Source organism: Podarcis raffonei, chromosome W (assembly GCF_027172205.1).
Source record: "Podarcis raffonei isolate rPodRaf1 chromosome W, rPodRaf1.pri, whole genome shotgun sequence".
Lineage (NCBI taxonomy): Eukaryota > Metazoa > Chordata > Lepidosauria > Squamata > Lacertidae > Podarcis > Podarcis raffonei.
The window spans coordinates 1,922,891-1,933,372 of record NC_070620.1 but is presented as its reverse complement, the minus strand read 5'-3'; the positions used below and the strand labels follow the sequence as shown (position 1 = coordinate 1,933,372).

General features: G+C 47.3%; 1 protein-coding gene across 2 annotated transcripts in view; it reads left to right on the top strand.

The window, feature by feature from the left end:
- The first annotated feature begins 7,111 nt into the window (after positions 1-7,111).
- The window catches only part of LOC128406072 (ras-related GTP-binding protein A-like), a 61,543-nt gene continuing 58,172 nt past the window's right edge, over positions 7,112-10,482 (top strand). Inside the window, exon 1 of one of the 2 annotated variants that reach the window (XM_053373121.1) lies at positions 7,112-7,202. The gene's annotated coding sequence lies outside the window, so the exon portion shown is untranslated. The remainder of the gene's footprint in view (positions 7,203-10,482) is intronic. The other variant, XM_053373122.1, reaches the window with a different exon arrangement.

Genomic DNA, 10,482 nt, shown 5'->3' with positions numbered 1-10,482 from the left:
TTGCCTAGCAACCTGCTCAGGACGGGATTCCTTATCTCACCACAGGAATTCCTGGTATGCAAGCCTGCTCTCAGAGCTTGTTTTTTTTTTCAAACGCAGCTCTTTCATGAACAGAGAATCAAACCTTTCTGTTCACTCTCAATAGCCCGAAATGCAGCATACCTTTGAGCATACACTCCTCTCGGTGTCCAGCTGTCTGTTCTGTTCAGCTTCTGGCTGCAGGCAGACGCATTTCTTTATCTCCTTAGGTGCAGAGGATGGCAACGATTCATCGACCTCTCACCTCTCATGCAGATTCTCATGGATCTTTAACCCATCGGCTCAATGCTACCAGATGTCGGATTTCAAGCCAGCAGAGCACAGCTTAGTCCAGAGGAATTTGGCCACCCTCCAGGTGCCCGGCTTGAATCCTTGTGACCTCCTGTCTGCGACTCCCGGCAAGATCAAGGGAGGTCTCTTCGGCGATCCTTTTCAAACGTGAAAAGAACACACCACTCCTCCCCCTCCTCCATTCCCGGGGGGGGGGGGGGAAGAGACAGACAGAAATATATTTACATGTCTTTATTCCTGTCTTTCAGCAGTACAGAGAAAACACGTCTGTACCCTCTGATTCCCAACTGCAGAGAGAGAATAAACTCCACCCATGTACTTCCAGTACAGGGTCATGTGCCACTCTGAGCTAACATCCGGTGCTCAGTGCATTGAATAGACCGTCCCTGGTTCCCACGGTACAAACCAATAACATCAGCTTCCTGTTTACCATTCCTGCCACCTGGTGCTTGCTTCTGCATTGCTCCTTTTTCGTAACAACCCATTGGCAGCTGAGCCCCTGGAATCAAGTTGATTTGGCAGTCAAAGGGCCTATGGGGGGGTAGTCTATCCGCTTCCTTCTCACTGAAGACCTCCTGCAGATCAGCGTATTGCGGTGGTACCTCCCCTTTCTGCTCCACAGCCATCCCAGCCACCCTAGCCACGGCCATTCTCGGGGTTTCCCCCCCTAGACAGTGTTCCAAGCAGTGTGCTGACCCAAAGGTGACTGTCCGCTGATGCCATGCCACTACTGGATCATGTAGCGCCAGCCAGCTCATTCCTAATATGATTGGGGGTCCTGCCAGTGTGGCTACATGAAAGGCAATGGTTTCTGTGTGTCTGGAAACCCTCATTCTCATGGGTGGAGTCTGGTGCGTCACTCCCCCCCCCCCAGCAGTTCTCTTCCATCAATGGTGGTCACCTGCAAGGGAAAATCTAGGAGCAGTAGGTGGAGCTGGTGCTCTAGCGTGAAGTCTTTGCTGAAAAAATTGCAAGAACTGCCTGAATCCAGCAGCGCCTTCACCTTAACTGGGTGCCCGTACGGGAGTTCTAGTACCACCTCTATGGCTATAGCTGCTTTGGGGGGGTCTGGCTGGGGCACTTTTAGTGGTTGCTGGCCTGGCTGCTGTGCCCTTTGATCGGCAGCCAAGCGTTGGCGTTTCCCTGCCCCTGCTCCTTTCCCCCCTTCTCCTCACAGCCAGCTGCTCCCACCATCCCTTGCCAAGCCTTTCTTTGAGGGCAGACCCTGGCAAAATGTCCTGGCTGTTGGCAGAGGAAGCACCTCTTGGCTGTTTTCCCATCCCTTCCCTCCTTCTTGCGCACCTCACTGGAGTTTGAAACCCCGCTCGCGCGCGCGCCATCAATTTCCATTGGCTCCACTGGCTGGGAGGGCTGCCTCGGTATCTCAGGAATGCGGTTGTCATGCCAACACTCTCCTCTCCCTTCCCGCTTCTCTTGAGCCCGCGCCTCTTGGCGTACACCAATCGCAAGCACAGCCTTGGTCAGCTGATCCATCGATTGCGGGCAGGGCGCGCGGGAAAGCTCGTCCTTCACCGATGGGGCTAATCCTTCCTCAAACAACATTTGCACGGGTTCCGAGTCCAGATCCCACCCAAGTCTGTGGATAATCATCGCAAAACGTGACCAGTACTCTCTAACTGATTGGCTCCCCTGCCTGCAACCCATCAGTTCCCGGCGAGTCACACTTTGCTCCACTTGACTGGAAAACATGGTATCCATGGCGCCAAAAAATTTCCTAAGGTCTTTTAAGGCAGCATTCTGCGTTGCCATTAAGGGCCTGATCCATTCCCTGGCCCCATCTTGAAGATGCCCTACAACATAAGCCACCCGCTCGCCATCGTCAGCAAAGTCATCATACTGCAGTTCCAAAGCGTACTGTACCTCCGTTCTGAACGCATTATAGCCTCGGGGGTTTTCCCCAAACTTGTGCACCAGTCCTGGTACCTTCCTTGCGATGGGGGTGGGCCTCCCCTGGGCATCCTGAGTCCGCCTTTCGTCTAGCCGCACCATCAACAGAGCCACCTGCTGTTCCAAATCTCGGTTTCTCTCCTCCAGATTTGGCACTGCCGCTGCTCCCTCCTGGGCGCCTGCTCCACCGGTTTGACTCATGGTGCTGCCTGTCTTGTCGTTGTGCACAAGCAACGTCAAGGACTGACGGATTGCTGTAATGGGAATTGGGGGTTGCTCGTGCGTAAGTTGCCGCCACTCTTGGCAAGGTTGCCTGGATAAACCTTTCCCTGGCTGGACAGCCCTGACTCCGCGGCTGTCTCAGTCAGTGGCAGAATCCGTCAGTGGGCGTTTCCTGAACTTCTTCCAACATAAAAGTTCCTTGACGGATAGTCTCTGCCTAGCCTCCCTGCGCGGAAGTCTTCTGCGCAGGGTGGGTGTGGGCAGCGGAGGACCCGTGCTCTCCCCGCTGGTCTCTGGCGAAGAGTCCTGGAGCCATCTCTCCGAAGCCCGCCTCTGCCCGCCTTTCTCCCTGGTGTCACGTTGATTTCCTTCCCCGGCCGATGAGTCCCCTCTCTCCCTGCTGGGCCCCTCTCCGGCATCGCTTGAGAGCCTTGTTTCCACTCCTGGCTCCGATGGCAGTTCCCTGACACTATGCAAAAGCAGTGGTACCAGTCCTTGCAGTTTCCTTCACAGTAAACCATAGTTAGGTTACCACTGGGCCTCCTGCACCCTTCCTTCAAAAAACATAGTGACCAGCAGCCTTCAAACAAGGAAGGTAAATTATCTGAGCAATAGGTTAGTGTATCCTTCCATCCCTCTGGGCATGATTGAGACACAGTAATGTGACTCTCGTTCAAGATTTGTCTCTTCTTGGGAGGAACAGCATCAATTTCCACTTGAAAATATTTGTCTTGTCCTTCAAAATAGGTTTTCCCATTGTACTGTATTATTTCTTTTGCAATCCAGGGTCTAATGGCAGCCATATCCTTTTGTATGAACTGTAATTGGGCAGCAGAAGCAATCAGATTGGCAATGGTACATGTGAAAGGACCGCAGTCACTGGAATTACCTTGCCTGTGTATATCAGTTGGTGCAAAAAATGACCAGTCCACAAAACTATAGGGATATTTTGAATCCATCTCATACAGACATGCTAAGAAGGATGTTATTGCATCAATCACAGAGTGGTTCAATCCATGTTTGGAATCTAGATAGAGCATGGTCTTCCTTTTAAAAATGATTACTATCAGTATCCAGTGGACTTCTCTGTCATTTACTGGAATAATCAAAACATCTTTCTTTAGCACTCCAAATCTCAAACAGTTCTTCAGAGCTTGCACTGGCAATCTTTGACATATCTGCATGAAGTGGCAAGTAAGTGGGAAAATTGTTCTATCGTGACCTAGCTCTTCGGCCATGATCACCCTGGAGGCAAGAAAGGCATCTATTATGCGGTCATTTATCCAGTTTGATCCTTTCAGTGTGTTTATGTCATAGTCATACACACAGATGTTGCCAACTGAACCCACAAGTCCCATGCTTTGTAGACTGATTGTGGGGAAGGTACAGCTGTGCCATGGGGGAACTGATGTACAAATCAGCGATTTGTCCAAACACTTCTCACTTTGTGTTGAGAATATGGGGCTGCTATCAAAAGAATCAATATTGGTCACTGTCAAATCCTCTTTCCCACTTTTTGGAGTGGAGGTCATCTGAGGTTGAGTGCTTTCCAGGTGTCTCATAGTCAGTTGGTGATCTTAAGGAGTCCAACCCCTCAGCAGCCTGCACTGAATCAGATGCTGGAGCTACTGTTATCTGTTCCTGCAGTCTGGGGAACTTTCTTCCCGATCTACTCTTCTGTCTTTTATTTCGCTTCAACTGTGTGAGCTGCAACTGGCGAGGCTTCCCTGGTTCTGGTGGCATGCCGATAGATTTTGTGGCAGCTATAATATGGTAACAAGTCCTGGATGATGGGCTTGCACACAATGTCCTATACGGACTGTGCATGCATGGCAGCCCGTATGAACGCCGCGCGTGCGGCAGCCCGTATGGTTGCCAGGAGAGCGGCTGCTCATACAGCTTGTACGGCCGCCATGAGAGGAGCTGCCTGTATGGACGCTACGTGAGCAGCAGCCTGTACAGTCGCCGCGAGAGTAGCTGCCCATATGGCCCATACGGTCGCTGCGAGAGGGGCTGCCTGTACAGTTGCCGCAAGAGCGGCAGCCCACACGGACGCCGCACAAGCGGCAGCCAGTACAGCGACCATACTGTCACCCTCCCCCCAGCATGGCACCCCGGGGCACCATCACCCCGCTGCCCCTTCGTATGCCCCTGCAGTCAATCAAATGTACTATTAACAATCTGAAGTCATGCTGGGCACAATTCACCACTAATCCTGTTCTTTTTCTAAAAACATGTGGTGGACTCCAGGAAAGCTGTGAAAAGAGTGAGGATCCATGAGGATCCATTTTTCAAAACAACGTTTTTGGGCCACGGTATGACCAGGGAGCAGTGGATCTGAGTTTTCTGTGATGCAGGCTGTGCCCCTGGACATGATGTGCGATTTGAAGGTGAGCTTCGGTTGGCCCAATGCAAAAAGCATGAGGATCCATGAGGATCTGTGCTTCAAAACCACGTTTTTGGGCCATGGCGTTGCCAGAAAGCCATGGATCCTCGCTTTTTGTGGTGCAGGCTGTGCCCCTGGCTATGATATGTGATTTGACGGTGAGTTTGGGTTGGCCCAATGCAAGAAGTGTGAGGATCCATGAGGATCTGTGGTTCGGAACCACGTTTTTGGGCCATGGAGTTGCCAAGAAGCCGTGGATCCGTGATTTTTGTGGTGCAGGCTGTGCCCCTGGCTATGATGTGTGATTTGACAGTGAGTTTGGGGTGGCCCAATGTAAAATGCGTGAAGATCCATGAGGATCCGTGGTTCAGAACCACGTTTTTGGGCCACAGTATGGCCAGGCAGGTGTGGATCCGAGTTTTTTGTGGTGCAGGCTGTGCCCATGGCCATGATGTTTGATCTGATGGTGACTTTGGGCTGATCTAGTGCAAGAATCATGAGGATCCATGCTTCGGAACCACGTTTTTTGGGCCACAGTATGGCCAGGCAGGTGTGGACCTGAGTTTTTTTGTGGTGTAGGCTGTGCCCCTGGCTATGATATGTGATTTGACGGTGAGTTTGGGTTGGCCCAATGCAAGAAGCGTGAGGATCCATGAGGATCTGTGGTTCGGAACCACGTTTTTGGGCCATGGAGTTGCCAAGAAGCTGTGGATCCGTGATTTTTGTGGTGGATGCTGTGCCCATGGCCATGATGTTTGATCTGATGGTGACTTTGGGCTGATCTAGTGCAAAAATCATGAGGATCCATGAGGATCCGTGTTTTTTAACCATGTTTTTGCGCCCCTGCGGCCCCACGAAATAGTGCATGCATGATTTTTTTGATGCTGCCTACAGAGTAAGACGTGGTCTACAGTATCACGGTGGTTTTAGTTACAGTGGTACCTCGGGTTAAGTACTTAATTCGTTCCGGAGGTCCGTTCTTAACCTGAAACTGTTCTTAACCTGAAGCACTACTTTAGCTAATGGGGCCTCCTGCTGTCACCGCGCCGCCAGAGCCCGATTTCTGTTCTTCTCCTGAAGCAAAGTTCTTAACCTGAAGCACTATTTCTGGGTTAGCGGAGTGTGTAACCTAAAGCATATGTAACCTGAAGCGTATGTAATCCGAGGTACCACTGTAATTTCAATGAAAAAATCATATAAATTCATGAGGATCTGTTTAAAATCAGCTGGATCCGCCTTTTACCCTTTTCCTAATAATAATAATAATAATAATAATAATAATAATAATGGAAGTTGGCTAGAGTTATTATAGTATTATTATTATTATCATCATCATCAGAGAAGTTGGCTACAGTAATAATAATATAATTATTATTATTATCATTAGGGAAGTTGGCAAGAGTTATAATAGTGTTATTATTAATAATGATATGGACGTTGGCTAGAGTTATAATAGAATAGTAACAATAATAATAATAATAATGAATTAGTAGTAGGAGTATTCGGGGTGTGGCGACTCCGAGCTCCAGGCCCTCCAGTCCTTCCCCAGCGCCACATTCCCCTCAGGAACCAGAGTCGCTCTGAGCAACTCTGTTGGGGCTGTTGGTGGAGGGGCGTGATTGATTGATTGATAGATAACCCCCCTTTTCCTCCCAGGAGCTCCCAATCCTTCCCTGTCTTGGAGCCCTTTTCACAACAACCCTGCCAGGTAGGCTGTTAGGCCGAGCGAGTTCACACCACGTGACTGTGACCTGTGTTTATAGTCTCTGAAATGGGGTAGTCGAACCGTAGGGGCTCTAATTAATTGTTATTCATCTTCCACTGCTTTTAATTGTTTTATTTCAGAAAAGGAAATATATATTTTTTTAAAAAGCCAGTTTCCCATACGGGGAGTTGAACCCAGGGCACCTGGGTGAAAACCAAGAATCTTAACTGCTAGACCATATGGGAAACTGTAATGAGCTGCTACTCTTTTGCCACCTATGGTTGTGTTGCCCCGCGCAATATTCTTCCCAGATGACCCTGTGCTTCTCTCCCTGTCAATCATTCCGGCGTTCTAGAGCTGGGATTGGTGCCTGGCATGTGGTTGGACTAGATGACCACTGGGCTCCATTCTCTGTACATCAGTCTTGGCATTCAAATAGCTCCTTTTCTCCATGCCCTTCCCAAACATGGCCGCTTCGCGACTCCGCGACGTCCGCTCGCAGCACTTGCCCCTGCCCTTCCTTAACGTGGCTTCGTCACGCTGCCGTTTGCTTGAAGTCACCTGACCCTCCAGCGACGTCGAGGGAGAGGTCGCTCGCGCCGCAGCGTCTCACCCGCCGATTCTTCCCCCGGCGCGGCCGCCTGTCGTCGGGTGAGTGGATCACGCGAGGCCGGGGCTTTTGCGGCCTAGCCGGGAAAAGAAAAATAGAAGGGAGGGTTCGGCTTCCCGAGAAGCGGGAAGCGCTCTGCACTTGCTCAGAGGCACTCTGGTCCCTGGGGGGTCCCCGGAGCAATCCCAGCGCCTCGGAAGCCCCGAGAGGCGGAAAGCACTTGCTCAGAGCGACTCTGGTTCCTGAGGGGAATGTGGCGCTGGGGAAGGACTGGAGGGCCTGGAGCTCGGAGTCGCCACACCCCGAATACTCCTACTACTAATTCATTATTATTATTATTATTGTTACTATTCTATTATAACTCTAGCCAACGTCCATATCATTATTAATAATAACACTATTATAACTCTTGCCAACTTCCCTAATGATAATAATAATAATTATATTATTTCGTTGTAATTTCGTTGTCCCTGAGAGGGGGCAATGACAATAAAGATATTATTATTATTATTATTATTATTATTATTATTATTATTATTACTGTAGCCAACTTCTCTGATGATGATGATAATAATAATAATAATACTATAATAACTCTAGCCAACTTCCATTATTATTATTATTATTATTATTATTATTATTATTATTATTATTATTAGGAAAAGGGTAAAAGGCGGATCCAGCTGATTTTAAACAGATCCTCATGAATTTATGATTTTTTCATTGAAATTACAGTGGTACCTCGGATTACATACGCTTCAGGTTACATATGCTTTAGGTTACACACTCCGCTAACCCAGAAATAGTGCTTCAGGTTAAGAACTTTGCTTCAGGAGAAGAACAGAAATCGGGCTCTGGCGGCGCGGTGACAGCAGGAGGCCCCATTAGCTAAAGTAGTGCTTCAGGTTAAGAACAGTTTCAGGTTAAGAACGGACCTCCGGAACGAATTAAGTACTTAACCCGAGGTACCACTGTAACTAAAACCACCGTGATACTGTAGACCACGTCTTACTCTGTAGGCAGCATCAAAAAAATCATTCATCCACTGTTTCATGGGGCCACAGTGGCTCAAAAACATGGTTAAAAAACACGGATCCTCACACTTTTTGCATTGGGCCATCCCAAGCTCACTGTCAAATCACATATCATAGCCAGGGTCACAGCCTGCACCACAAAAATCTAAGATCCACGGCTTCCTGGAAACTCCATGGCACAAAAACGTGGTTCCGAAGCACGGATCCTCATGGATCCTCAGAGTTTTTGCATTGTTGTTGTTGTTTAGTCGTTTAGTCGTGTCCGACTCTTCCTGACCCCATGGACCAGAGCACGGCAGGCACTCCTGTCTTCCACTGCCTCCCGCAGTTTGGTCAAACTCATGCTGGTAGCTTCGAGAACACTATCCAACCATCTCGTCCTCTGTCGTCCCCTTCTCCTTGTGCCCTACATCTTTCCCAACATCAGGGTCTTTTCCAGGGAGTTTTCTCTTCTCATGAGGTGGCCAAAGTCTTGGAGCCTCAGCTTCAGGTTCTGTCCTTCCAGTGAGCACTCAGGGCTGATTTCCTTAAGAATAGAATTGGGGAAACCCAATTCCATTCTTAAGGAAATTGCATTGGGGAACCCCAAATTAACCCTTTATTAAAATATTTTGTACATAACCACAGATCTGACCACAAACATTATGGATCTACTGCTACGTGGCCCTGGCCAGATGCTACCCTGAATATATTGGGCAATTTTTAGGTGGGTGTGCTTGGATGGAGGAAACAGACGTCAGCTGAATCTCTTTCCATTAAAGATGGGGGTCCAATGGCTGGGCCAGAATGATTTCGGTTTGGTTTGCCAGCTCCCAGCTCTTGATGGGGCGCAATAGTCACCTGTAGCCGCCATGAGGAGTCCTGGTCTGATCCTGGACGCTTCTGTCTCTATGGAGGCACTGGTCACAAATGTAGCCAAACGGGCATTTTTTAATCTATGCCAGGTTAGGCGATCGGTACCATACCTGTCCCTTTCCAACCTAGCCATGGTGATCCATGCAGCAGTCACCTGCAGACTGGACTCTACACCTGAGCTGGAGAGGGCAGGGTATAAATGAGATAGATAGATAGATAGATAGATAGATAGATAGATAGATAGATAGATAGATAGATAGCAGGGCTTCCCTTGAGACTGCTCCAGAAACTCCAAATGGTCTAAAATGCAGATGCATGAGTTCTTACTGGGACTTTGTGGAGAGCCCACATTCAGTTGGTTGCTCATCAGCTGGATTGGCTCCAGGTGGAGTATCGAATCAGTTTCAAGGTTTTGGTGCTAACTTTTAAAGGCCTAAACAGTCTGTGACCTTTCTTATCTGTGGGAATTATCTTCCAATACACCCTCCATGAGTGTGACGCTCATCTAACAGCAACCTACTGGTGTTCCCTTTTTAAAAAAATAATTTTTATTAGGTTTTTTACAAATATAGCACATACTACAACAAAGAAAAAAGAAACAGAATCACAAACCTAAGCAAAAATAAAAAAATAAAAACATAACAACAAACACCTAACAACATAACACAAATTAATTAGTAGTTGTTTAAACATCTAGCCTTATAAACATATTTTGGACTTCCTCTGGGCCCTCGCATTTGAATTTCCTTGTATTTGAATGTAGCAGTTTTCTAATATCATTATTAAAACACAGTATTCCAATTAAAGTCCAATTTCTTAACTTTTCTTAAAGTTCTAGATCTCATTTATTTAATTAACTCCTAATTTAATCCTAGGCCTATTTAGTACTTTAAAGCAATTTCTAATTTTTAATATTACAATATTTATTCAAATAGTCTTTAAATTTCTTCCACTCTTCTTGGTATTCCTCTTCTTTCTGGTCGCGGATTCTTCCAGTAAGGTCAGCCAACTCCATATAGTCCATCATTTTCATCTGCCATTCTTCCACAGTTGGTAATTCTTGTGTTTTCCATTTCTTGGCTATTAAAATTCGGGCAGCAGTTGTGGCATACAAAAATAACTTTACATCTTTCTTGGGTATTTCAAAACCTATTATTCCAAGTAGAAAGGCCTCTGGTATTTTTATAAATGTATATTTCATCATTTTTTAAAATTCATTATAAATCTTTTCCCAGAAGTCCTTCACCTTGGGACAGGTCCACCACATGTGATAAAAGGTACCTTCCTTTTCTTTACATTTCCAACATAAATTATCACAGTTATGATAAATCTTAGCTAATTTAACAGGGGTTAAGTACCACCTATACATCATTTTCATAATATTTTCCTTTAACATCATACATGCAGTAAACTTAACCCCTTTCTTCCATAA